Raw genomic sequence first — 25,898 nt, 5'->3', positions numbered from 1 at the left:
ATGTCCACTGTTCTTTTCTCCACCAGCTTCACCAACGACAGAATTGGTTTGGCTGTTTTCGGGCTTGGCCAGTCAGAGGAGATTCCGCGCGACCCTGGAAACGCTGGGACACTACCCGGGCCGGCGCCATCCTCGCGAATGGTATGAGCCGGTGTTGCGGGTTCAGATAAACGAGAGGCACTCTAATGTCTTGATCATTTAGAAGAGTCTTTATTCGGTTATAACCGGACTGCTGGAATATGAAAGCGATTCTTTGATTGCAGTCCCGAGTCCACATTTCAGTCCATCTTTAAAGGCCACAATCTCATTTGTCTAGGACGTAAGCAAGCGTGGACAGAAGTAGAAAGCAAAATTAATGTGGCTCTTCTTTAGAGTTAGTGAGCGTTACAGGGTACAGCAGGGATTATGGTCATCTGGTTCCTGGTTACAACATCAAAAGGAACAATATTATTAATTACAATGTTCGATCTGGAGAGCATGGCAGGACATTCTAAAATCAATCTCCAGCAGACACTTTGCCCTAAGGGGAGGGAAAATGGGCAGTTCAACAAGCAGCCAACTCTCCGAGATGGGATGGAGAAATGGCAAGTCATTTAACAGCTAACAAAAATGGAGTTTCTTTTGCTAGTCGGTCTCGCCCGTTGTTGCAGCCACTGTGCCAATCTTTCCAGTCAAGGGTGTTTTGGTGGGTCCCCGCCCCCCTTGCCCTTTCCGTTACCAAGCACAGTGTTCTTTTCCAGGATCTGGTCTCTTCTGATAGCATGTCCCATGTATGTGAAGTAAAATCTCGCCGTGCTTTCTCCTAAGCGCCTGGCTGTACTTCTTCCTCCACAGGTTTGTTGATTCTTCGAGCAGTTCACGGTCCTTTGCATTGTCTTCGCCCACACCCTGAGTTAAATGCATCCACACTTTTGCTAGCTTCTGCATTTAAAGGTCAGTTCTCAAAGCGGCTGTTGCTCTTGTACGCTTTAAAGAAGCCTTGGGTTGCAGATTCGCCCAGTGCCACGCATCATTTCATTCGTGGCTGCTGCTCCCGAAGCATGGACTGTGGATCCAAGCCGGGGGGGCTCTTCGACAAAGGCCAAAGGCAGGCTGTGACCGATGCAAGTTGCAGATGGTGGAAAAGCCTTCCTCCAACCCTGGTGCTCCACTGGTCTCCATGTAGTCCGGCTTCTCAGCACACCGATTGACGAAGCATGGGCAAAGGATACACCTCACACACACACACACACATGCAGACATGCACACACCTTTCTTGAGTTTAATCTGCATGGTAGTCCCATATTCTGTTTGAAAGGACTGCCTTTTGGTCTATGTACAGCACAATGAAGCGTTCTGGAATTCCCATCTGGGCAGAGCCATCCATGGTTTGTTATGATCCACACGGTTGAACACCTTTGCACAGTTGATAAAACACAAGTAAATCTCTCTCTTGTAGTCTCTGCTTTCAGCCAAGACCCATGTCAAGGCAGCAACGGTATCTGAATTTTCTGAACCTGGCGCGAGTCTTTCAGATCCCGGCAATGTACCGTGTCAGCCATTTTGAGAAGCTATTCTCAACCAAATGTTATTTGCATGAGATCCCGCTGATGTGTTTAGATAATTTTTGTATTCTAAATATAGAGTCCTTCTAGTCAGTTGACCAGATGGCTGTCTTCCAAATTTCTTGTCATTGACTAATAGGTGCTTCTAACATTGCATCAGCTCATTGAAACATTTCAGTTGGTCGTCCATCAACACTGTCAGTTCTTGGTCATGCGCTACCTCTTGAAATGGAGGAACATCAACCAATTCCTTTGGTACAACAACTGTGTGTATCTCTTCTATATCTTTTTGATGTTTCTTGCATCATTCAATACTTTACCAATAGAAGCCTGGAGTATTGCAGCTCAAAGCTTGAATTTTCTTCTTCAATTCTTTCAGCTTGAGAAGTGCTGGGAGTGTTCTTCCTTTTTTTTGTTTCCCCCTCTCCTTTCTAGTGAAATGTGCAAAAACCAAAAACAAGTAAAATTTCTCCTCCTGCTAAATGAGTCCCTGCTGGAGTAAAACAGACCTGGTTTAGGAAAATGCATTGGACTAAGGCTGCTGACGACGAGTACTGGAAGTACCAGGGCTGCCAGAAGAACAAGCAAATTTATCTTACAACAAGTCCAGCCAGAATGCTCCTTGGAAGCAAGTATGGCAAGATTCCTTCTCGCATACTTGGGATCTGTTTTCAGGAGAGACCAGGCCCTGGAAAAGAACACCATGCTGGTAGAACGGCATCGAAACAAGAGGAAGGCCCTCGGCAAGATGGACTGACACCGCCGCTGCACCAACAGGCCCCCACAGCAACAACTGTGAAGACGGCACCGCTCCGGTGGTGCTTCGTTCTGTTGTCAGGGAGACAGAACTGACGCAAGGCACCAAACAACGACAGCACACGGCATCTAAGCCTCCCATGGATTTGCTACTTTGTACTCTCGTTGCTTTATTTTGACATGGCTTAGTCCAGCGAGCATAGTTCTTCCTTAGTGCATGGTGGTTATTGAAAGTTCTGTCCTAGCTCCAACCCTTGTTGTTTATAGCATCCAGTCCCTTGAATTTTTTTAAACAATTTATTGGGGCTCATACAATTCTTATCACAGTTCATACACATACATACATCAATTGTATAAAGCACATCTGTACAGTCTTTGCCCTAATCATTTTTTTCTCCTCTTTTCTTTTTTTACATTTTATTAGGGGCTCATACAACTCTTATCACCATCCATACATATACATACATCATTTGTATAAAGCACATCCATACATTCCCTGCCCCAATCATTCTCAAGGCATTTGCTCTCCACTTAAGCCCCTTGCATCAGGTCCTCTTTTTTTTCCCCTCCCTCCCCTTTCCCCCCTCCCTCATGTGCCCTTGGTAATTTATACATCGTTATTTTGTCATATCTTGCCCTATCCGGAGTCTCCCTTCCCCCCTTCTCTGCTGTCCCTCTCCCAGGGAAGAGGTCACATGTGGATCCTTGAATTTTTAATCTGTAAAAATAAACAATCTGTGGATTTCAGTCTGAGGAGCTGTCTTATACATGCCTACTTTTCTTTGCTAAACAGTATTTTAGATGCCATACCATTGGCTAAATTGATGACATTATCAATCGAATTACCATATGCCCCATGGGGATGATTTATAGTATTCCCCAATAAAATGACGATGTCTCCAAGAGGCACCAGGTACATCTATAAACCATTGATATATGAATGGAAGTTTAGCTTGCACTTAATTGTAAACTCTAATCAAAGAAAAATTCGTTCTTATTACATGGCCCTATTCGATACATGCTGTCATGAAGAGATCACTTGAAGATATGGGTGCAAAGTATAAGAAGAGCATCTGGGGGTCTTTAAGTTTGTCATCTAAGTGAAGTGTCAGCTAAATCCACAAGGAAGAAGCACACCCACCAGACTGTGTGATCCAAGGTCTGGAAGTAAAAAAGGTTGGAGGAGGGAACTGTATTAGCGCTTCAACTCTGAGAACTCAGTGTGCAGAAGGCTATCGATGACGGTAAAAGTCCCAAATCCATTTGCAGAGTCCCCACATGGGTTACGCACCGGGATGTGACGAGCCCTGCTGTCAGACACTGTGTGTTGGCAAGTGGGTGAATACAGATGTAGTTAGATTAAGATTTACACATCATCATTGGTTCTCTCCTTTGACCCATTTTAAATTTATCCTAGCATTTATTATTTTCTGCTTTCTTTTGAGTTGGGGTTTACTGTTTTATTTTGTTAATGTTTGTTTGTTTTTTTAGTATGAAATCAGGGATAGATGAGTCTATATAGACAATAACTAGATTAATGATTTCTTAGTGCTATGGCAGACGAGGTTGGGACGAAACAGAGAGCTGATAAAAGTGAATTCAAGAAAGAAGAGAATGTTCTAACTATTTTTTTGGGGGGGGATCCCCATTGTCTCTTAGGGGGAAGGAAATTTATTATATGCTATGACGTTATATTTTATCGCAGGCAGGAGGAGTGGGGACCAAGTTTTCTTCCAAAGCAGACTTGGCTCTGTAGGCACATCTAGCTTGACATCATTGTTGTCGTTGTGTTGTGTTTTCAATCGGGTCCAGGGTCTCTCTGACGGGCTGTCCTCCTCGCTGGAGTCCACCCACCCTGTGCTGGTCTCTGCATCCATGAGTGATGGTGGTGGTGGAGGGGAAACGGAGGTCTAAGGCTATGATACCAGGCTGCAGCACTGGCCTGGCCCAGAGGTGGGGGTGATGGTGCCCACATCCCACCAAGCCCCCCCCCCCCCCCGCCCTTCCCTGGGTCAAGGAGCCGGGCCAGCGCCTATGTACAGTTGATGTCCTGTGGATGTGGACTTGGATGTGGATGTGATCCAGCCGACTAGGGCCAGAGAGTACAACTTGCAGGATGAGGTAACAGCGTTGGGGTGTGGGCAGCACTGCCAGCCTGAGCCCAGAAAGACCGGGCCAGGGGGCTGTAGTTCATGGCAAGAAGGGTCAGTGGACAAGCTGGTGGTCTCGCTTCGCCCTGCTCAATGTCAGGGCCCAGGGCAGATCCTCAGCTAGGAAAGGACTGGGGCGGTGGGAGGGGGGGGGCGCGGGGCTGAGAGAGGAAGCCTGTTGGGTGGGGGACATAGATCAAGGAGAGAGGAGTTCCTGCCTCCCCATCCTGCTCCCCCCTCCTGGCTCCCCTGCCTACCTCCCGGCTCCTGTGCCCACTTACGTTGGAAGCTATAGGAGCCTGGAATCAGGTACAGTGGGGTGGGTGGACCATGAGGAAGTCCCGACCCCTAGGTTTTGCGGCCACAGTGAGACAAGCCTTCATGGCAGGGCGGTACCCCCCAGGGGCTGGAGAGGGGCACTCGGATAAGAATTGGGCGTGGTAATGGCGGCAGCGTGGGGGCTGGCCGCAGAGAGAACACTGGGGTGGAGAGAGCCCAGGACCCCGAGGCAGGGAGACTCCGGCCTCTGGGCAGCTCCTCTGAGCACGTCCGTGGTGGGGACGACGCTCCTGAGCCCAGGCCCAGTGGGACGGCACCTTCGCCATGACCTCCTCGCAGCCCTGGCGGCTGACGTCTTCGCGGAAATCCATCCAGGCCCACAGTTTGTTCCTCTGGCGCAGGAAGTCAGCCACCCAAGGGCGCCAGTCTTCGCTGAGCGCCCAAGGGAAAATCTCACACTTTGGGTCCTCCAGGTCCTCCTCCAGGTCATTGGCAAGATACAGCGCCAGGAAGAAGTTGCTCTGGGTGTTCTCGCTGAGCTGCAGGTGGGCGCGACGGAAATAAACCAATACCGTGACCAGGAGGTACTTACCTGAGATCTGGACACAGGGGTCTTGGGAGAGGAACTGCTGCAGAAAAGTGTCCTCCAGAAGACGGAGGGAGGAGTGTAGCTCCTGGTGCTGGCGAGAGAGGAGAGGCTCACCGCTCCGCAGGGACAGCTCCGGCCCCCAGGTTTACGTGGGTGGCAGCCGTACAAGCAGTGGTGGGGTCTTGGGCAGTACTCATCTCTCAGAAGGGCACGGCTGAGGGAAAGTGGGGCAGAGGGATCTGACCTCAGCACGAACCTTCAGTCAATCTCTAACTCTTTTCAATATGTTTAAACCATTGAATTGTATGGTATGAGAAATATATATATCAATAAAACTATTAAAATTAAAAAAGAAAAAGTTCAAGCAACAATTGCATTGGTCAACTCTGCTGCCAAAAAACGGATAAGTATAAGAAAGTATAAGAAAGCAAAACTGCTAATTTTTTCCATCACCTCATACATTTAAACAGCTGAACAATGAGTCAGGAAGACTAAAGAAAAATTAATGCCTTTGAATTATGGTGGTGTTGAAGAATATTGGATATATCAAGGACTTCCAGAAGAAAAAAAATAAATCTATCATCTCTCTTGGAAGGAATACAGTCAAAATGCTCTTTATTATTTATTTAAAAATCATTTTATTGGGGGCTCATACAACTCTTATCACAATCCGTACATCCATCAATTGTGTAAAGCACATTTGTACATTTGTTGCCCTCATCATTCTCAAAACATTTGCTTTCTACTTGCGCCCTTGGTATCAGCTCCTCATTTTTGCCCTCCCTCCCCACTCCCCCTCTTCACGAACCCTTGATAATTTATAAATTATTATTATTTTGTCATATCTTACACTGTCTGATGTCTCCCCTCACCCATCCTTCTGTTGTCTCTCCCCCAGAGAGGAGGTTATATGTAGATCCTTGTAATCGGTTCCCCCTTTCTACCCCACCTTCCTTCCACCCTCCTGGTATCGCCACTCTCACCACTGGTCCTGAAGGGATCATCCGTCCTGGATTCCCTGTGCTTCCAGTTCCTATCTGTACCAGTGCACATCCTCTAGTCTAGCCAGATTTGTAAGGTAGAATTGGGATCATGATAGTAGGGTGGGGAGGAAGCCTTTAAGAACTAGAGGAAAGTTGTATGTTTTATCATTGCTACACTGCACCCTGATTGGCTCATCTCCTGCGACCCTTCTGTAAGGGCATGTCCAGTTGCCTATAGATGGGCTTTGGATCCCCAATCTGCACTTGCCCTCATTCACAATGATTTTATTTTTTGTTCTTTGATGCCTAATCCCTGATGCCTTCAACACCTCGTGATCACACAGGCTGGTGTGCTTCTTCCATGTGGGATTTGTTGCTTCTGAGCTAGATGGTATCAAGAGGGTTCAGTCCCTGAAAGAAGACCTCATGCTTGGAAAAGTAAGATATCAGCAAAGAGAGAGAGAGAGCAGAAAGCCCTCAGCAAGCTAGATTGACACCGCGGTGCCAGCAATGGGCTCCACCATAGCAAAGGTCGTGAGGGCGGCAGGGGCCAGGCGGCCTTTTGTGGAACACAGAGTGGCTGAGCTGAATCAAAACCAACCTGACAGCATCAAACAACAACACATGATCATTAAGTTGATTGTGGGAGGATTGTCCGATATGGAGGCCAAAGAATGAAAGCTGTAAATAGTTACAGGCATAGACTGCTACACCCCTTCCCTGTGCAGCGGCTAGTAGGCCCAAAGTGCCCACCTTTCAGGCAGATGCTGAACGCACAATCCCTCCGCCATCAGGTCAACAAAAGCAATCCTAAAAGTTCCTTCCCCGTGTGTCCACGAGGTGGCAGAATAAGCACACGAACTTCACTAATAGCTGGCTTGGCTCAGTGTCAACTTTGGGAAGCCGGAATACTAATCCCTTGTATTTCAAGAGTACTTCATAGTAGATAAAATATTTTCACAAACAAACTCTCCTGGTGAAGCAACAGAACAGCTATTTTAAGAATTATTTTCTGTTTTTAAACAGGAAACTGAGGCTCCGTTTGTGGCATGTGCCCAGGCTAGCCCACTGGCGGAGCTGAACTAGAAGTCTTCTCCTGGGCCTCCTGAGTAAGGCCCCCTAGCACAGCGTTACGCCAAGCGGGTAGGTGACCTTTCTGGAAATTTGATGTTAGTTCTAAACTTTCCCTGATAAAATAGTCTGGAAACACAAATCTATTTTTACCAAAGCAAATAAACTAGATGCTTCCCAACCTCCGCGGGTGAGTTGTGATTGATCTTTAAATGCTGCTGTTTGGAGATTTCTTCAGACTCCAAACTCTGCTCTGGGGGAGGGGCAGGGGGGGTGGAGAGCTGGAATTAAGCAGTTTCCACAGGATCTCTGAAGCCAGTCTCCTCGGTGGGGAGCTGTGACGTGGGCCGGAGGCCTGGCACTTTCTGTCCCTTGACTGCGGAGGGCCAGGGAGTGTGTTTGCTGTGCAGAGCTGCGGAGCTCGGTTCCCTTCAGCACTGAGGGCAGTGGTTCTCAACCTGGGGGTCACGACCCCTTTGGGGGGCGTGGAAGGACCCTTTCACAAGGGTCACCTAAGACTATCGGAAAACACATAAATATTTCACAATATATAATTACTGTATTGTTTTGTGATTAATCACTATGCTTTAGTTATATTTCATTATGTTCAATTTACATGATTCACAATAGTAGCAAACTTACAGTGATGAAGTAGCAACGGAAATATTTTATGGTTGGGGTCACCACCACATGAGGAACTGTATGGAAGGGTCGCGTCATCAGAAAGGTGGAGATCCACTGACTGAGACGAGCTGCACATGCTGAGTTCTGAGTGGATCTGGCAGGCCAGGACAATGGACAAGTCACCAGCGAGTTAAAACCATCGCTTCCATTCAGTGACCATTGCTCTCAGGCCTTCTGTGTTTACTCATAGCCCCCGGGGTGCGCGTTTCACCACAGGCCATGACCTTGCCATCCTCCCTTCTATGGAGCTTTCTGGCTGCCCTTCCTGCAGGACAGGTTTGTCTGTGCTCGGGCAGTCCACAGAACGTTAAAGAGGCCTCGGCAGCACCATGATGGAAATGAATCCATTTTGCTTCAACGTTTAATCCCGCACCCAAACCAACCCCCTTGGCATGGCATCGGTTCTGACCCATGGTGGCCCTGGAGAGGCTTTCTGAGACACAGCCCATTTACCTTCCAAAGGGCTCTGGAATACACCAAAAAAGTTTTGCCATTCAACTCACTGTAGTGAAGCAAAAGCTTCCATGGGTGCAATATGTCATTTCTAGGATGCTTTTATATTATATGCGAGTCATGTCATTAATGTTTGGATTTGACGCCTTCTAGATGGCATTTTCATGTAAAATCCTGATGATTTAAGAAGACACCATCACATAACCACACCCTCCCCTCCAGGGGGGATGAACAACAGAAACCATGGGGGAAGGGAGACAGTGGTCCGTGTAAGATATGAAAATAATAATAACTTATCCAGGGTCATAAGAGTGAGGTGGGAGGAAAAAAAAAAGAAGAGCTGATATCAAGGGCTCAATAGAAAATAAATGTCTAGAAGAGAATGATGGCAACATATGTATAAATACACTTGATACCATTGATTAAAGTGACCGGATTTTAACATTGGTAAAGTAGGACACCATTGATGGGGGGGTGGGAGGGCGCTGTTCTTGATTAAAAATTTGGTCTATATGGAGCAACAAAAATTTTCATAGAACGCAAAATAGTATTTTAATATATATTTTAATTTCAACATAAGTACAATTTACAAATATAATACATTAAAAATTATGTGTGGTATTTTATTCTTTGGCATATTTCTCATTTGAGTGAACTTTTTTTAGTAGATTGCTGTCATTGTTTAAAAGGTCATGAAAATTTCCACAAGAATTTGTTAAATTATATTTCACACATAAAATGACTTTCAAAGTCTCAACCCTTAATTGTGACTTTTTTGATGTCCACACTTTATTTACTGTAGTAAAAATGCGTTCAGTAGCAGCATTAATTCCTGGTAAGGACAGCGTGTATTCCACAGTTTTTAGTGCATTATTGAATGGAACATGGTTTGTTTCAAAATGATGAAATATTTCTTTTTTTTAATTAATAAATCTTTTTATTGGGGCTCATACAACTCTTATCACAATCCATACATACATCAATTGAGCAAAGCACCCTTATACATTCGTTGCACTCGTCGTTCTCAAAAATGATGAACTATTTCTAACCATTTGTTCTCTATTATGATTTTTGCTGATGCCCAAGATTTAACCTTTTCCTTATCAATATATATTTTTAATAATGATACCTCATTAAAAGATAATTTTCTGAAATATTACTATATGGGAAATTTTGAGTAATATGATTGAATGATTTATGCACATCATTCCAATTAAGTTCTTGTTTTAATGTAACCCAATGAAAATGTTCAATATCATTGTAATGTACCGTCCACTCTTCTAAATGATCTATGCAGTTACTATAGAACTTTTTAATGTGATTCATGATATCTGAACGACTTATTGCACCTTGTTCTTCTAGCTGGCTTATACTATTACGTATAGTTAATGGAAGAAAATTATTTTCTAACCGCTCTTGGCACTGAAATTTTAAATTATTAACTTCATTTGCTACGTCGATTACCGAAATTTTGTCACCTTCAATAAGTTTTGTAGCATTTTGAAAAAGAGCTGCTTGATTGTATACAAATTTTTGAAGATTCTTTTTCAAAATACTCTTCTAAAATCCTAGGACATTTATCCTGTGATAGAAAGTAGGACTTCAAAGGATCATATATTTTCAAAATTCTTTTGACAGCTGGGAAAAGAGCTAACCAGCGCATTTTACTGTATCCAAGTATTTTCTGATATTCAACTTCCGCAGTTTCACAAAATCTTTAAGCATTTCAACGTGTACAGTGTATATATAGAAATAAGAATATATTTTAATAACAATATTTTCCACATCTACGGGCAACAAATCAGCAGCTGTTTGAATGGCGTTATGCATTATGTGCGCTGCACAACCAACACCAATAATGTTTTGATTAAGGTTTGTGTTTAATTTATAAAAAATATTATTTGTACCTCTTCTCGCTTTTCCTCCAAAATTTGTGTTCGTGTTGTCTGCACAATACGCAATCATTTTACGTTTTAAATTGTTTTGTTTCCAAAAAATTAATAATGGAGCTGAAAATTATTTCAGAAGTTTCGCCAGGCACAGAAATGAAATCTAAAATTCTAATTTTTATTTCAGTTTCCAAATTAAAAATCTAATAATGGTTTGAAATAACTATATCCTTATGCTTAGATGCATCAGAATATGTGGATATAAAATTAATTTTTCTAGATTTTTGTTTAATTCTGAAAATGCATATGGGGAAAGGACGTTACACACAATTGCCTCGGATTTTGTTCTAGCACAGGCAAATTTTTGGTTGAATAACTTTTTGACCACTTGTGATGTACAGTCCATAGGTCTGAAGGAATGGTTGTGGTTAATAGGATGAAAAGACATAAATCCTTCTGCTAATGCTAATTTCTTTTCTTCTCCATAAGTTGTTTTCCAAAAAAAATTCCTGTATTTTGGAGGAAGATGCAGCAGTATTTAAATATCCTTTATGTTTCTGTGTCTCCAAGCGCTTTGAAATATATCATTCTTCCTGCCGTGCGAAATAGAAAATTCACCATTAAATCTCTCACATTTTAGCATGTAATCGCTTTTGTTTTTTTTAATAAAAGGAAATTCGCTTCATAGATCATTGTTGAATTTGCATCCTCTTTTCTTACTCATTATGTTAAAAATCTAAAGAAATAATTTAAAATTATATTATAAATCATTATATACATATTGCTTAATAACACAGAAAGTAGGTACATAATTACATGAATATATTTTATTGTTAGTTTATAAATTAAATTAATTTGATTGTTATAAAGTAACTATATTTAAATTTTAATTTAAATTTTAATCCTATATTTCTTTCTAAATAGTAACAATACTAACTTGTATTATTTTTTCTCGGAATTTGCCATAACATAAGTCATAAGTGTCACTTTCAAGGCCAGCGCTTTTTGCCGCCACTGTAAGATATAAATAACATGAGTACTGTGTGCTAAATTCAAGAAAAGTTATGTATTTATGAAATAAATAAATAATTTACTTACCTAAATTCTCTGAATAGTTCATTTGTTGACATCACTCGTTTAACTAGCACTAGCACGCAATACGATGTGTATCATCTGAGAGTTGCAAAATGTTTTCGTCGTTGCCAATGCCAAAAAATGCCATTGTTCATTAAGTCCAAGCAATGGTGGTCGAATTCTAACAACTGATCAACAATGTGAATTTTGATAAGCAGTTCTCTATAATCAGTTCTCAACAATTATTTATGATTATTATGATTTATTATTAAAGTTTAACATTATAAATTAACAAAAATAATATAAAACTCATATCCTGGCGAAATAGCCACATGGCAGCTGAAAACCGTACATTCCCTTCCCGTTCTCCTGCCGTTCCCTGGCTTGTCGTGCATTCCTTCCAAAAGTTGGAACTTTTTTAAAACGCCGCGGGAGGCGGGACAAATTGTTAAAAATTGGGACTGTCCCATCAAAAGCGGGACATCTGGTCACCTTACCACTGATGTATGGATTGTTATAAGAGTTGTAAGAGTCCCCAATGAAATGATCTTTTAATAATAAAAAATAAGGTGAAAAATAAAAGGAATAATCCGTTAAAAAAGAAGAAGAGGAAGAAGCCACCCTCGTGTTCTCGGTCATAAGAGTTCAGATTTGGGTGGGTCACTGTGTTAGTCTGGGTTGACTAGAAAGACAAATTCTTAGCACTCATATGTGATACAAAAGAACTTGATATAAAAGAGCAATTTCATATTGAGAAAACATCCCAGCGCAGTCCAGATCAAGTCCCTAAGTCCACTATTTGACCATATGTCCAGAACCAATCTATAAAGTCCTCTTCAGACTCACACACACATGCAATGATCCCATATACAGGAAGTTCACAGGCCGGTGGGTAGAAAGTCTTGTGGATCCAGTGGCAGTTGAGGCATCTCAGTGCTGGCAGGGGTCTCCACATGTTCTCCAGCTCTCTGAGTGTCTCAGCAGCAGGAAAGGGAAGGCAGAGACACTGGGTCTGGCCTCTAGGGAGCTGTTTATCTACCTTGGACCTTCAAATGATGTCATCAAGCTGCAGCTTGATTGACAGACTAGACTCCACCCCTTCACCCAAGTTGACAGGAGATTATGTAACTGCCACAGTCACTATTGGCAAGATAGTTTCAGATTACTCATCCCATTCCCGTTCGTGAGTTTCCAGTGCAGAGGGTAAGTTTGCCACTCCTGCTTCTTCCCACTTCTCCAAGTCCTGCGACTGTGTCCTACGTTGCCCTCCCAACTAGACAGACACGCTCACATCTGCTTGTATACACTCATATTACGTACATCAAATGGATTTCTGTTTACTTCCTTAGACTTGTATTATTAGACTTATGGAAATGGTTTCCTTTTCTCCTCCCCGATCATAAAACTGCTCTCACTCTTAGATCTGGAGCATAATTGAGCTGAAAGATGAGATCATGTTTGCAGGACACACTGAGGTCTCAGCAAGGCTCTTCCCACTGGAGAGGCGTCAACGTTTCATGTACTCCCATGTCAAGATGTGGAAAATGAAATCAAGAGTTTAAAGCTTCTCTTCAGCATTAGCACTAAACAAAGATGACAGGAGTGTCTGTCTCTTTAAAATATTCAAAATGATCCCGTTTCCCTTGTAAATATGATTCTGTTTCCTTTAGAATTTTCCCCCTTCTTAAAAAAAGTTTTATTGAGCTAAAACAAACATATCGTACAATCCAATACTCACAGCCATTGAGTGGATGCTGCTTCATAGCCACCCCAGAGGGTGGGGTACTACTCTGGAACTGCCCCTGTGGGTTTCCGAGACGGTATCTCTTTATGGGAATAGAAAGCCCCATCTTTCTGTCGCATATACGCCAAGAGTTGAATTATAGGAATTAAAGTCAACTTTGAAACATATTTTTCCTTCCTGTACCTGTTGTTGTTGACTTCCCATTTCCCCCCGACCCCCGTTTCTATATCGTCAGGTGATTATTAATTTAGTTGCTGTCTTCATAGATCCACCTATCCTGACTGCCCTAACAGAAAAACAGACCAAAAAAAACCAAGAAAGGACGGAGCAACAATGACTCAATAAAACAGAGAAAAATCTCAATCAAAATGAAAACAGAGAATTTTAAAAAACAAGAATAATTTCAAAATAAGTCAGTGTTACATACTTTTGATGTTGTTGCTGACTTGATTGAGAACCAGAATTTATTCTCTTCCAGTTGAGGAAGCTGGAAATCCAGCTCCTGGCAGCAGCTCCAAGGAAGGTGTTCTCTTTCTGGTGGCTCTGGAGCAAAGTCCTGTCTCCTCTCTACGTGTGTGGGCATTGAGTCCCTTGGAGACCTCCATGTGTCTTAGCATCGATTGTCCCCTAGGTCTATCATGGTACAGGGACCCCGGGACCAAAGGACATGCTTCACTCCCAGCTCCTCTTCCATAGTGATCTTCTCACTCAGGAAAATGGACTCAACCAACAACAGACAGGCATTTGCTAATGCAAATAATACAATGCCTTTTTAATTCATTTCCATTTTAGCATTATGGAGGTTAGCTATGGATGCTAACTCTTCTTATTTCAAATTGGCAAAATTTTTATCAAAGGATTTTAAAACTACTATTGTTTATGAATTGTCTGATTTGCTATTTTACTATGGAAATAAGTTTTCCTTTGTTTCCTGGTCATGTGATTATGCAGTTATTATTGTTGGTTTCGGTGCCAGCAAGTTGGCTCTGACCTATATGGACCCCGTGCCCAACAGAAGGAAGCCCTGCCTGGTCCTGCACCACCCTCACTATTGTTCCCATGCCTGAGCCCTTTGCTGCAGCCGCTGTGTCAGCCCGTCTTGTTGAGGGCCTTCAGCTTTTTCTGCTGCCCCTCTGTCATTGGACATTATTCTTACGTATTAATGATCTGATTTTCCTTTTCAATATGGAAAGATAATTTCTCTCTTGTGGGTAATTATACACATACTACATTGTTAGGATGCAGAACATATAAGGATAATTCTTTTTTTGGCAGATGTTCACCACATGTGGTGCTTAGCTTGGAGAATAAGCATGAGTTGTGATTGCCCCACCCAGTGCCTCTTTGAAAATTTTTATGTGGTTTCATAAAATAAATGCATATTTTAATTAAATGCTAAGATCTGGCAATGATGAGATCTGTTTTGCTTGAGGGGTTGTGGGGGTAACAACCTAAACTCTCTGCTGTGAGGATACACACACACACACACACACACATTTCTCTTATTCTACCATCTCCTTTGTCTGGAAGCAGATCTTGATTTTCTTCTGGAAAATCATGTCTTATCTTGACCACTTGGTTCTGGTGTCATGACCAGAATGTTCCATTTGTTCTAAACTAATCAGCATCTTCTCTAAGATTTGCTTGATAGACTTCTGGGAAAACATGACCACATAGTCAGAAGCTCCACATTCATCCTCTGCATCAAAGACCAGAAACAAGTAGAAAAAGAGCACAGATCTGGACTTCTGAGTTTCCTAGAGAGGACAGAGGAGTGGCTCAGCCATTGACTGAGAAAATGGAGGGGAGAAGCGTCTGCCAGGGAACCAGAAAAAGGAACAGCTTCTTGGTGGACCAGCTGTCTGCCAAACAGCCCCTTGCATGATGCAGGAGCCTCGGGTCCACTAGAAGGGAGAGGGACAGGTGGTCTTATCCCTTGATCCCCACACCTGGCAGGTGAATGGGCGGATACCCTGGACCTGATCTACCCCCACAGAGGATGGCGGTATGGGCGGAGGCAGGGTAGATCTGAGGGGGCTGAGCGGGGGAAGTTAATGAAGGCAAGGTTGAAATCCCTGGTTTCTCCTGCAACCCTGGGTGGAAAAGGTTGTGTACCTTTCTCGCTTGTGGCTGTGTGCAGACATACAGCCACAAGAAGAAATAGATAAGGTTATTTTTAAAATCCCAACAACAAAAACAATGTCCAGGACCAGATGGCTTCATTGAGGGATCCTACCAAGCATTCGGAGAAGAGATGGCATCGATTCTACACAGCCTATTCCAGAATATAGAAAATGTCCACAAAATCCAAAATTCATTTTATGAAGTGAGTAAAACCCTGATACCAAAATTAAGCAAAGTCATAATCAGAATAGAAAATTATAGGCTAATATATCTTATAAACATAGATGCAAAACTACTTGACAAAATAGACTTCAACAAAATATTTTACAAAATGCATCATGATCAAGTAGGATTTATACCAGGTATAGAGGGTTATTATTGGAAAAAAACTCCCAATCAATGCCATTCACCATATACATAAAGAACCATATGATCATAGCAAGCAATTCAGAAAAGGCATTGCATAAAATCCAACATGCATTTTTATAAAAATACCCAAGATAGGAATAAAAGGGACATTTCTCAACATAATTAAGGCCAATATATGCAAAACCAACAGCCAGTATTTTGCTCAGTGGGGAGAAACTGAAAGCATTCCCCTTGTGAATGGGAACCTGGCGAGGATACACTTAAACACCATTCTTATTTAATATAGTCCGATAATTCTTAGCCAGAGCTACTAGACAACACAAAGGAATCAAGGGCACCCATATTGGCAAAGAAGTAAAACTAGCTCCATTTGCAGATGATCTGACTCTGTGTAGAGAAAACCCTACAGACCTAACGAACACAAACGCTGCAGTCTGGCAAAGTGGCAGGAGACAAACAAGATCAACACCCCAAAGTCTATTGGATTCAAACATTGACTTGTATGGGGCATGAACAATATGTCAGTCAAACTGTTTGGGAAAAGTTAATAGGATTCCTGTCTACGGAGGAAAAGGACTCTGAATTGGAAATTAGGAAACAGTACCATTTACAGTAATCACAAGACAGGAATAGCCCTAACTAGAGAAATAAACGAGTTATAAAAAGAAAATAACAAAACGCTACTACGAGAAACAAAAGAGACCTATAAAACTGGAAAAATGCTCCATGTTAACATACAGGAAGATTTAGCATTATAAAAACATCATTACTACCCAAAGATATCTATTAATATAATGCAATTGTGATTCAGATCACAACATAATTCTTGAAACAAATGGAAGAACTAATCACCAATTTTATTTGACTTTATTTTTTAAATCATTTTGTTATTTTAAAAATCATTTTGAACTCTTATCACAAACCATAATACATCCATTGTGTCAAGCACATTTGTTGCCATCATCATTCTCAAAACATTTGCTTTCTACTTGAGCCCTTGGTATCAGCTCCTCATTTTTCCCCTCCCTACCCTCCCCCACCCTCACAAACCCTTGATAATTTATAAATTATTATTATTGTGTCATGTCTCACACTGTATGACATCTCCCTTACCTACTTTTCTGTTGTCCACCCCCCAGGGAGGGTGTTCTATGTAGATACTTGTAATCAGTTCCCGCTTTCTACCCCACCTTCCCCTTCCCCTCTGGTATTGCTACTCTCATTATTGGTCCTGAGGGGTCTATCTGTCCCTGTGTTTCCAGTTCCTATCTGTACCAGTGTACATGCTCTGGTCTAACCAGATTTGTAAGGTAGAATTGGGATCATGATAGTGGAGGGGGGGGGCAGGAAGCATTAAAGAATGGTGCTGTACTGCACCCTGACAGGTTTGTCTCCTCCCCGGGACCCTTCTGTAAGGGGATGTCCAGTTGCCTACAGATGGGCTTTGGGTCTCCACTCTGCACTCCTTATTCACAATGATATGGTTTTTTGTTATGGATCTTTGATGCCTGATACCTGATCCCATCAACACATAGGCTGGTGTGCTTCTTCCATGTAGGCTTTGTTGCTTCTCAGCTAGATGGCTGCTTATCTTCAAGCCTTTAAGACCCCAGATGCTATATCTTTTGATAATCAGGCACCATCAGCTTTCTTCACCACATTTGCTTATGCTCTCACTATGTCTTCAGTGATTGTGTCGGGAAGGTGAGCATCATGGAATGCCAGTTTAATAGAACAAAATGTTCTTGCATTGAGGAAGTACTTGAGTAGAGGCCCAATGTCCATCTGCTGCCTTAATACTAAACCTATAAATATATGCACATAGATCTATTTCCCCATCATCATATATAAATATATTTACATATGTACATGCCTATATTTAGACCTCTATACAAGCTCTTTGTCTCATAGTTCTTTCTTCTATTTCCTTTTACTTTCCTCTTGGTCCACTATGCTCAGCCTTCATTTGTGTTTTAGTGATTCCTCTCAGTTACACTGACCTTGATCAAACCCTACCAGGCCTCCTACATCCTCATCACCATTGATTTTGGATCATTTGTTATTCCCTTGTCCCTGGGTTTGTTAACACCCACTTCCTTCCCCCCTCCTCCCCATCTCCCATGTCCCCCAGAACCTTCAGTCTGTTGTTGTTTTCTCCTTCAGATTGTTTATCCCATCTATCTTATCTAGATAGATCTGCAGAGACAATAATATGCGCATAAACAAGACAGAGCAAAACAAAGCAACAAAGGAAAACAAAACAACAACAGCAACAACAAACCAATGACACACACACAAAAAACAAAAACCTGTAAGTACTTCAAGGTTTGGTTGTTGACCTTTAGGAGTGTTTTTTGGTCAAATGTGATGGGGTGCCATGCCCTGGCCCTAAAATCTATTTTTGTTCTCCCTCAGGACTTCCTTGCTCTGCTCCCCATGCTGTTCTGTTGCACGCCCTTAGTGTTTTGCCCAGGAATCACCAATTTCATATGGAAATAAAAGAAACTCAGGATAAGCAAAGCACTACAATAAAAGAACCAAATAGGAGGTCTCTGACGTCCTCAATTCTAACCTTATTACATAATCATGGTGGTTAAAACAGCCTGCTATTGATACAATAGACAAGTAAACCAATGGAATAGAATAGAGACCCAATAAATAAAACCATCCAACTACAGATAATTGGTTTTTTAAATCGAAGACAAAAACATATAAAACTGGATGTGTTAGTCCCGGTTGAGTTGAGAAACAAATTCATAGACACTCACAAGTGTATAAGAGAGAGTTTTATATCACAGAGTAATTGTACATTAAGAAAGCATCCCAGCCTAGCCCATATCAAATCCATAAGTCCAATATTAGCCCATATGTCTGATACCAGTCAATAAATTCCTCTTCAGACTCAGGCAAACATGTAATGACGATAAATGCAGGAAAGTCATGGGCCAGTGGGTGGGACGTCTTGTGGATCCAGTGGTAAGCATCTCAGCACTGGCAGGGATCTCTACATGGCTTCTCCATGTCCAGGGTTCTCACTGCCATCAGTGTAGCTCCATGTGTCTTGTCAGTAGAAAGTCTCTCAGGGAGTGAGCACAGAGAGATAGAGAGAGCGTCTCCCACCTCCAGTGAGGAAGACAAGAGTTCCCAGATTCCTCAGGAGAAGGCCATGCCCACACAGAGGCCTCATTGGCTGTGACCTGATTGACAGACCGGACTCTGCCCCTTCACGCTTAGTCCTCTCAAGTCCAAAATTGACACCAGATTATGGAACTACCACACTGGGAAAAGATTATATTTTGAATAAACATTACTGGCAAAATTGCCTCTTCATTTGCAGAAAAATTGAAACAGAACCCATATACAAAAATGGATTCAAGATGGATTAAAGATCTGCATGGAAAACCCTAGAACTTTAATGATCACAAATGAGATATATGGACAAGCGGCTACCCCAGAAGGACTTAACATAGAGGCCTGGCTGAATGAGTTGAGCCCTTCCCTGAATCTCCCTGCACCCTTGCACTGAGAACTGGGGTACTCTAATCAGAGAGAAAGCAGAGAGTGGCTGCCTTGGGGCCGTGGAAGTGGTGGTCACTAGATTTGGGGGGAAACCCACAGCTTGGTGGGTGCCCAATGCAAAGGGACCCCAAATCACCATATATTTATTACCTTGATTCCCCCCTCACTGTGACAGGGCAGGTTTTGATCTGCTGGGCAGGCATCTGCACTTGTAAGAATCGATCCAGGAAATTTTCCCCTGGTCCCAGTCCCCATGGGAGCTCACACGGTGAAGAGCAACAATCCATGGTTTCTAGCTCAATGTGGAACTGCACGTGCACAGACCCAGACTGGCGGTGCCTGGAGTGCTGCGATCACCTTATACCCCAGTGGGAGGATTAACAATGCTTTATGTTTTTGTTTCTAACAGGCTTTTGCTTTCCTGCCTTTTCTTTGTTTTTATTTTGTTTTGTTTGTTGCTATTTTTTATGTAATTGGTCTTATGGGATTTTGATTTTGTCCTAATACAACTGCCAAAACAAACCCAAGACATGCATAACCCGTGGACCAGCAGATGGATTCTGGGATCTCACTTAACTTTAGCCCCAATCCAAAAAGAATTAGTGCTGATAAAATGACCCTGCTTGATATCAAACTCACCTTCATGAAATGATCACTGAAGATAAAGGTGCTACAGCAAAGTGTGGTGAAGAAGGCAGATGGTACCCAACTGTCGATCAGAATAATGTGTGGGGTCTTTTTTAAAATCATTTTATTAGGGGCTCATACAACTCTTATCACAATCCATCCATCCATCCATTGTGTTGAGCACATTTGTACATTCATTGCCCTCATAAGTCTTAAGGCTTGTATTCAAACAAGCAGCCATCTAGGAGAGGAGTCAACTAAGTTCACATGGAAGAAGTGCACCAGCTTGTCTAATCCAAAGATGACAATCATAAAATCCAAATATGATGAGAAAAAGTACCAGACCTTAACTTGTGAACACCCAATTTGTAGAAGGCTATGGAGGACAGTGGAGCCCCAAACCCATCTGTAGAGTGTCTAGTCAAATCAAGCCCCTAGCACAGTGGTTCTCAACTTTGTTAATGCTGTGCCCCCTTTAATACAGTTACTCATGTGTGGTGACCCCCCAATCACAAAATAAGTTTTGTTGCTACTTCATAACTGTAATTTTGCTATTGTTATGAATCATAACGTAAATCTCTGATATGCAGGATGTATTTTCACTGTTACAAATTGAACATAATGAAAATATAGTGATTAATCACAAAAACAATATGTAATTATATACTGTGAAATATTTCTAATAACAAATAAATGAAATTTTGTCTTGAAGCATGGTGTAGCATAGGTAACAGTCTTCACGCCGGGTACTCATAGGTGGGCATATCTGCATGTGGGTGGACCCTCCTAGAAACAGACAGAGAAGCGGTGTCTCGGTTCCTAAGCCCATTAGAAATGTATTTTTCAATGGTTTTAGGAGACCCCCCAAAAGGGTCGTGACCCATAGGTTGAGAACCGCTGCTGTAGCAGCTCCCCGCTAGCCACAGGCAAGGGTCTCAAACAGCTTTGCTCTCAGACAGAGATCATTGTAGACTTTATGCTGGATTGAACTTAATACTTGGTCAATTGTCCTCTCTCTTGACCCAACCTGAATTTGTTCTAGGTGCAAATATCTCTTACTTGTCCCATGACAAAAATTTCTTCCCTGGCCTTTTGAATATTGATTTTTGGTCCTTTCTTCATTACTCATAATTTGTATTTTTATCTTTATATTATTATTTTAGCCTTACCACTATTTTGTGCTTATTGTTTCTGTTGGGTTTCCCAGTTTGTGAAACACAGAAGGAGTAGATGCATAGAGGTAATAATTGATTCAAAGGTTTATAGGGGAGGTGAAGGGATTTGGGGAGCAAACAATGAAACAAAAGGGAGGGAGTACTAGAACTGATTGTGATTATGCAACTCTTTTTAAAAAATTAAATACTTTTATTGGGGGTTTATACAACTCTTATCACAATCTATAACTTCATCCATTGAATCAAGAACATTTTCACATATGCTGCCATCATCATTTTCAAAGCATTTTCTTTCTACTTGAGCCCTTGATATCATCTCCTCAATTTCCCTCTCCCTCTCCACCTGCCCTCCCTCATGAACCCTTGATAAGTTATAGGTTATTATTTTCATATCTTACATCATCTTCTGTCACCCTTCACCTACTTTCCATTGTTCGTCTCCCTGGGAAGGGGTTATATGTTGTTCCTTGTGATTGATCCTTCCACCACCACCACCACCACCTCCACCACCACCTCCACCACCACCACCACCACCACCACCACCACCACCACCACCACCACCACCTCCACCACCTCCACCACCACCACCACCACCACCACCACCTCCACCACCACCACCTCCACCACCACCACCTCCACCACCACCACCACCACCACCACCACCACCACCACCACCACCACCACCACCACCACCACCACCACCACCTCCACCACCACCACCACCACCACCTTTCCCTAATCCTCTTGGTATCTCTATTCTCATTGTTGGCACTGATGGGTTTATCTATCCTGGATGCTCTGGGTTGAGGGCTCTTATCTGTAGCAGTGTGCATGTTCTGGTCTAATCCAATTTGTAAGACAGAATTGAGGTCATGATAGTGGGGGGGAGGGGGAAAGAAGGCATTAGTTCTTTTTTTTTTTTTTCAGACTTAAGACTTTTATTTAACTCAAGTAAGCTTGGGTAGTTGGCTCCTTGTTCCCAGGACCCAGCTGTGGTACCATATAACGCCAAACAAACAGCATTCCCGTGGACTATTCTGCTTAGAGAGCATGTAAGCTTTGGCGGCTGACTTGTAATGGGTGAGCGGACGGGAGGATGGGTCAGTGGCATTGATCCACTTAGGCATCCAGTAATGACTACAATGAAGAAGAAGTGTTCTAGAATTGAATATGATGACAATCATACAATTCCTCTTGATATGACTGAATTATTGAATTGTATGATGTGGCTAATGTGCTAATAAAACTGTTAAAATATAATCTAGAAGAAGACATTTAGGTATTTCTGATTAATTTAGAGGACTGCTTATAACCTATGGTTTTGCTTTCCTATGACATTTTGTTTTTTTAGCTTTTTGCTGTTTGTAGTTCTTTCCTCAGTTATGGAAGTGATAAAGGTAAAGAAGCAATGCTCAGATTGTTTCTCAGGTTTGCAAACTTGGATATCTTGTAAAGGACCTAATGTAGGTTTAGTGAAGATCCTTGAATTTATGATAATTCACAATGTTTTGAGTTTAGGTTTACAGACAGACACTTGAAATAAAATAGGAAAGAATCAAAGTAAAAAACAAACAAACCGAAACCCAGGTACAAACCTAAAGTCCATAACCCGCCACAAATAAGCCATAAATGCACTAACAGACATGAGGAGAATCACTCACATGCGGAAGAAAGAAGTAGAGGACTTGGACATAACAGGGCGTTGTGTGCATCCAAAGACTTCACCAAGAGTGAAAGGAGAACCACAGATGGGGAACCAGCTTGGCAGTGACACGGCATATAAAGGCTAATCTCAAAGATCTACAGAAAACTAAAACACCTCAAAAAGAACAACATGCATAATCTGATCGAAAAATGGGCAGAAGACATGAATAGATAATTCACAATGATGACATCCAGGTAGCCAATAACCATATTGGCAAAGAAGCACCCGCAATCATGAGCAACAAAACTTACCACAGTAGCATAGGCAAGCATGTAAGTAAACAGATAGTAACATAGTACGCACACATATAAATATGCTCTGTCGATATTAACACAGAGGCAGTAGCAGGGGGGAAAGTAGGGTTAGTGATAGGGTTAGGCTGTTGGGGCCAGGTTTAGAATTAGAGAAACGGCTAGGGGTAGAGTTAGGTTATAATAACAGTTAGAGTTAAAGGGAGAAAAAGTTCATGCCCAGATTGGTTCTTAAAATTTTCTTAAAAACAACCCAATTTGTTTGATAGCTACAGGGAAAAAGAGACAAGCTCTTTCTGTCGGCGTCCTCAAACTTGATGAAAGAACCGCTTAAACCTGAAGTGTCTCTCGATTCCAACCCCAGACTTCATGGCAGAAACGCTCTGCTGCATGAGGCCAGCACGTTGAGGGAGCCAGAGCTCCAGCTTCGTCCAGCTGTGCGCGAACTTAGAGCAACTCTTACTGTTCCCAGTTCCTGGAGCCGAGACAGCCCTTCATCAAAGCTAATTTGAATTGGATTTTGATCTCTTGCAACCAAAAGAGTTTTGACCAATGCTATCCAATTAGAGGTGAAAATTATCTACCAAGTACAAGCAAAAGGAACTGGTCAACAGTCCAAACTGAGTAATAGAAAAGCTCATTGAAATGTCTTTTGGATAAGTAGTAAGTTTTTGTTGGTTTGGAATCCTAAATTTAGAAAGCTAAAATAACTAACATTTTTTTCTGTACCCTAGAGACAAGTGTTAAGTAAACCAACTGATTCCAAGGATTATTCAAAGATGTAATCCCAGGTTATGTCAGAGTGTTGGTATAGATTCAATTTAATTACCTGCATTTTCAACATTAAGAAGATTATCCTACAGGTATTGGTGCCAAGATAAATGATCCTGAGCCCTGGACTAAAAATAGGTGCAGTGCACTGCCATCTTCCATGTGCCAAGAAGGGTGCTCCGTCATTACGTTATGTTCAATTGTCACAGAACTCCTAAAAGGGACGTGTTATTGTTCTCCTTTTACAGGTAAGGGATCTTTCAAAGTTCAGCCATGTGCACAAGTTCACCTGGCTGACAAGTGCCCCAAGCCAGACCCACTGCCATCAAATCGGTTCTGAGACATCATGACCTCCTAGGAGTAGACTTGCTCCTTATGGTTCCCAAGACTGTAAACCCTCCTGGGATTGGACAGCCTCACCCTTCTCCTGAGGATCAGCTGGTAAGTTTGGACCATACACCTTGGGGTTGGCAACCCCACAGTTAACCCTTTGTGCCACCAGGGCTTTAGCTGACAACGAGCGGACCCCAAATCCAAGCCTAGATCCTTCTCATCTCAACGCCGATGCTTTTAGCCTCTGTGATCTTTGTAAATTTCCAAAGTTAACTTCTGAGTGAGCAGTGCTTACTGTAATTTTGATGAGGGTTTGTTGGTTCAGTAGAGACTCGGGTTCAGCTTGGGCCAATGCCCCTCACATGCAGCCCCGCCGTCCGTTAGGGCAGGTCTGCGCATCGTGGGGATGCTGAGCGGCTGCAGTGCTTCCAGACTAAGGTGGATTAAGAACAAAATTAACCAATGAGAAGTCCATTGATCACAGTAGTCTTCTCCTCAAGGGATCCTGGGGCAAGGCTTAGGACTGCGCAGTGTTTGATTGTATGTGAGGTCACCATGAGTGTTGGCTATCGTGAGAGTAGCTAACAACACTGGTTTAGTGTCAACTTAATCCTTTATGTTTGCCAACCACCTATACTAGCTATCAATTCACAATTCACTTGATTATCGTTATTGTTAGGTTTTATGTCCACTTGGGTGAGTCAAGCTTCTCCCAGGGTATGATCGAACAGCATTTAGTCCATTTCATGATGAGATCTTCTGCTGGTGAGTCTTGATAAGGTTGAGGAGGGTTTCCTCTGGGGTGTGGCCAACTCAGCACAGGCTGACGGTGTGCAGAAGCTAGCTCACGTCTGCTGCTGGCTTTGGATCCTGCTGCTGGTTTGTACACCTCCCGTTCTAGCGCCTGCCAATCCCAGGAGCCATTAGTGAACTGCCAACCTTGGATTCATTTGACTGATCTCCAATTCGTTCATCTCGGCATTTAGCAGCCTATGGTCTTCCTGCTTTAGCTTCCCACTTCCCATTTGTCAGCCCCTGCAGCCACAGGCAACAGAAGAATCCTTCAACTTACATCTGAGTCAGACTTGAATTAGCCTGGGCTAACTCATTTCTCTACCTGTATGAGCCATGTATTGCTATCGGTCTCTTTCCATATGCAGACACATACAAACAACGCTGGTTTCCTTCTTTGGAGAATCCAACCCAACACAGTTAGCAACGTCTTTTCCACAAGCTTTCCTGAGTGCCAACACTGAGCCTTTTAGAAGAATTTCTAATTCACCTGGAGATCTTATTTCAAAACTCTTATTTATAGATACATAAGAACGTTTTGGCAACAATGCAATAACCTGAATTAAAAAAAAATGTTTCGGTTACTAGAGAAAGAGGCCCAGGTTGGCTTTCAAAATAAAAGAAAGAAAGAAAAGAAAAAGTGGCATAATCTAGCTGGTATACTGTGAGCAGAACCTGGAGCGATGGCTTTTTCCTCGTGCTCACAACCCCCTGAGGTTGGGCACACTGGGAAGGCATCTCTGGCGATCTCAGGAAGTCTTAGGACTAGCAGGCTGGAGGAGGGAGCCGCAGTGTCCGCAGCCAGGAGTCTTGTGCGGATAGGGGCTCCTTCATTAGGGCGTGGGACACCACCTTGTTTTCATGTTGACTCTTCACAGCCGGGAGCTCTACTGGCCCTGGGAGTTTCACTTCTCAGTTGGGGAACAAGCCCAGAGCGAAGCTGATTGAGCCTTTATTTGAAAAACTGCTCAACCCTAAAAAGATGTGTGTGTGTGTGTGTGGGGGGGGGTATATAA

General features: G+C 42.6%; 1 pseudogene; it reads right to left on the bottom strand.

The window, feature by feature from the left end:
* Positions 1-3,495: 3,495 nt before the first annotated feature.
* Positions 3,496-25,898, bottom strand: part of LOC142435038 (speedy protein C-like) — a 43,222-nt pseudogene continuing 20,819 nt past the window's right edge.

Source organism: Tenrec ecaudatus, chromosome 1, assembly GCF_050624435.1.
Source record: "Tenrec ecaudatus isolate mTenEca1 chromosome 1, mTenEca1.hap1, whole genome shotgun sequence".
NCBI classification, from domain to species: Eukaryota; Metazoa; Chordata; class Mammalia; order Afrosoricida; family Tenrecidae; genus Tenrec; species Tenrec ecaudatus.
The sequence above is the reverse complement of the archived record's forward strand: the minus strand, read 5'-3'. Positions and strand labels throughout refer to the sequence as shown.